This window comes from Paramormyrops kingsleyae, chromosome 3 (genome assembly GCF_048594095.1).
Source record: "Paramormyrops kingsleyae isolate MSU_618 chromosome 3, PKINGS_0.4, whole genome shotgun sequence".
Lineage (NCBI taxonomy): Eukaryota > Metazoa > Chordata > Actinopteri > Osteoglossiformes > Mormyridae > Paramormyrops > Paramormyrops kingsleyae.
Genome location: NC_132799.1, coordinates 42,366,936 through 42,369,933, shown reverse-complemented (window position 1 = coordinate 42,369,933; position 2,998 = coordinate 42,366,936). Strand labels below are relative to the sequence as shown.

Here is a 2,998-nt window from a genome sequence, read left to right as displayed (position 1 = left end):
GAAACACCGGGGTCGCAGGGCCCTGCTGCCCCACCACCACCCATGGGCTGGGTTGCCAAAACGGGGCTACCTTACCACCAGCCTGCTGGCGGAAGTTCCGCAACAGGACCCGCTCCCCCGGTGCCAGCAGCCAGTTTCGATGGTCAGAGTCCTCGTAGCGCTGGTCGCCTTCTCGACGCCGCTGCCTCCCTTGTTCAACCAGGTCATGAGGTTTTCCTGTGTGCTGTTTCCTGCGTGAGCGAGACTGGTTGCTACCGCGCGAACTTTTAAACTATAACTATAACCCAAATAATACTTAGAGTTATAATTAAGCAATCGGATAAATCTTGGCAAGCTTAATAGTCTCCTGATAATCTTCCAAATCCACGATGGATTAATCGCCTCCGCCCCCGGAGTTTTTCCCCGCTAAACGTAAGTATATCACTATGGCTCCTGTCGTTTGCTCCGAGTGCAGTATGTTTAGTTATTCTTCTCCCGTCATTAGCGGTACGTTTGTCTGCGATAAGTGTAAGCTATAGTTGCCAGGCTGACGGAGAAGATCGCAGACTTAGAGGGACGCATCCGGACGTTACGGGAGATTCAGGAGAGTGAGAGTTTTATTGACGCAGTGTTAGCGGCTCCGGATATGTCCGCTATAGTGAGCCAGTCTCCCCCGGCTCCAGCAGCAGGGCCTTCGCAGCAAGGCGAGTGGGTGACGACCCGGCGGCATAGCCGTAAGTCCAAACAGGACTCACACCGGCACCATTCACCCATTCGCGTTTCCAACAGGTTCTCCCCACTCAGTGAAACACCCACTGAGCCGCCTGTTGAAAGCGCTCTGGTAATCGGCGATTCTATGCTAAGAAATGTGAGAGTAGCAACTCCAGCGGCCGTAGTTAATTGTCTCCCTGGTGCCAGAGCAACCGACATCTTATCAAACTTAAAAGTGCTGGCTAAGAGTAAACGTAAGTATTCGCATATTGTTATCCACGTCGGCACAAATGATGTCCGATTGAGGCAATCGGAGATCACTAAAGCAAATTTCATAGCGGTGTGCAGCCTTGCGAAGAAGATGTCCGCGTCAGTAACATGCTCTGGCCCCATCCCTGCTAGACGTGGCGACGAAATGTACAGCAGATTATCGTTGCTGCTTCGCTGGCTGTCGGAATGGTGCCCGATAAATGGTGTAGGTTATATAGACCATTGGCGGACATTCTGGGGTAGGCCTTGGCTTTTGAAGAGGGACGGTATTCACCCCACGTAGGCTGGTGCCGATCTCCTGTCAAAAAGCATAGCTCACAGTCTTAGGGCAGATTGCTGACTAACCAGAGCCAAGCCAAGGCGGCAGGCAAAACGGCTTAACCGACCGCCTGCTAGTCGCTTAGAGTCGTCACCCAGGCTTCATATTATTGAGACTGTGTCTGTTCCCCGCGGTTTTAATCGTGGGGGGTCATTCCATCGTAGTTCGTGTCTTACAAACCTTAGAGAAATTAGACCTATTTCAACTCTGGATAGTAGGTGTAATGCAAACCTAAAACTTGGACTCCTGAACATTAGATCGCTGGCTCCTAAGACATTGCTCGTAAATGAAATCATTACTGATTCTAATCTTAGTGCCCTATGTCTTACTGAGACTTGGCTAAAACCGAATGAGTTCATGGCACTAAATGAATCCACTCCAGCTGAATATAGCTATAGGCATAATCCTCGACCCGATCGCAAAGGTGGCGGAGTTGCTGCAATATTTAAGACCGACCTAGGAGTGCGTGAAAATACTGGTTATAGCTTTAGTACGTTTGAATTTATTATTCTAAGTCTTGCTAGCACATCTAAGTGTAGTTCTACACCTCCAATCACCATTGCCATTGTGTATAGACCGCCAGGCCCCTATAGCAATTTCCTTAAGGAATTTGCAGATTTCTTAACAAGCTTGGTGGTTACTACCAACAAGGCCTTGATTGTTGGTGATTTTAATATTCATATGGAAAATGAAAGTGATCCAGTAACAAAAGCATTTACTACCATTCTTGACTCTGTCGGTGTACATCAGAATGTAACTGGGCCAACTCATGCCTGTAACCACACCCTAGACCTGATTCTTAGTCATGGTGTCCTGGTGGAACACATATCAATTATCCCTCAGAATCCTCTACTTTCAGATCATTACCTTTTAACATTTCAAATACAACATAACTCCCCTAAGGCCCCAGGCCAGAGGTACGATACTAGACGTTCCATAGCCTCATTATCCGCTGCAACTTTTCTGGAACAGCTCCCACAGTCCTTTAACCTAACCTCTGAAGTGTCATGCGTAAATGAACTTGAACAGGTAACCGTGAACATGGTAGAATCATTTCGTACCACTCTTGATCATGTAGCACCACTCAAGAAAATAAAACATAGAGATAAGAAACCTGCCCCCTGGTACTCTAACTGTACACGTGAACTTAAACAAGCTTCACGAAAGCTAGAACGCAAATGGCGGTCAACAAAATTAGAAGTTTTTAGATTTGCCTGGAAAGAGAGCCTGTCTAAGTATAGACATGCACTAATGACTGCTAGGTCTATGTATCTCTCTAAACTAATAGAAAATAACAAAACCAATCCTAAATTCCTATTTGAATCTGTATCTAGGTTAACAAAGAATCATTTAATGTTAAACTCACAAGTCCCAGAAGCTCTTGGTAGTGATGCCTTTATTGCGTTTTTTAATAATAAAATAACCACGATTAGACATACCATCACGAGCACGCCCACGGTTGCACACAACCACCAATCCTCTGCTGCGCTAGTGTTATTAGTACTAATGATAACACCTTTGAATGTTTCACTCCTGTAGTGCAGACAGAACTCCTTCAGTTAATTTCCTCTTGCAAACCCACTACTAGCCTTGTTGACCCAATACCCACCAATCTACTTAAGGAAATTGCACCACTGATTAGCACTACATTGTTAAATTTGTTAAACTCATCTCTTAGTCTTGGATATGTTCCTAAATCTTTTAAAATGGCTGTTATTA

General features: G+C 45.8%; 1 pseudogene; it reads left to right on the top strand.

The window, feature by feature from the left end:
- Positions 1-625: 625 nt before the first annotated feature.
- Positions 626-2,743, top strand: LOC140588423 (uncharacterized; annotated as a pseudogene).
- The last annotated feature ends 255 nt before the right edge of the window (positions 2,744-2,998 follow it).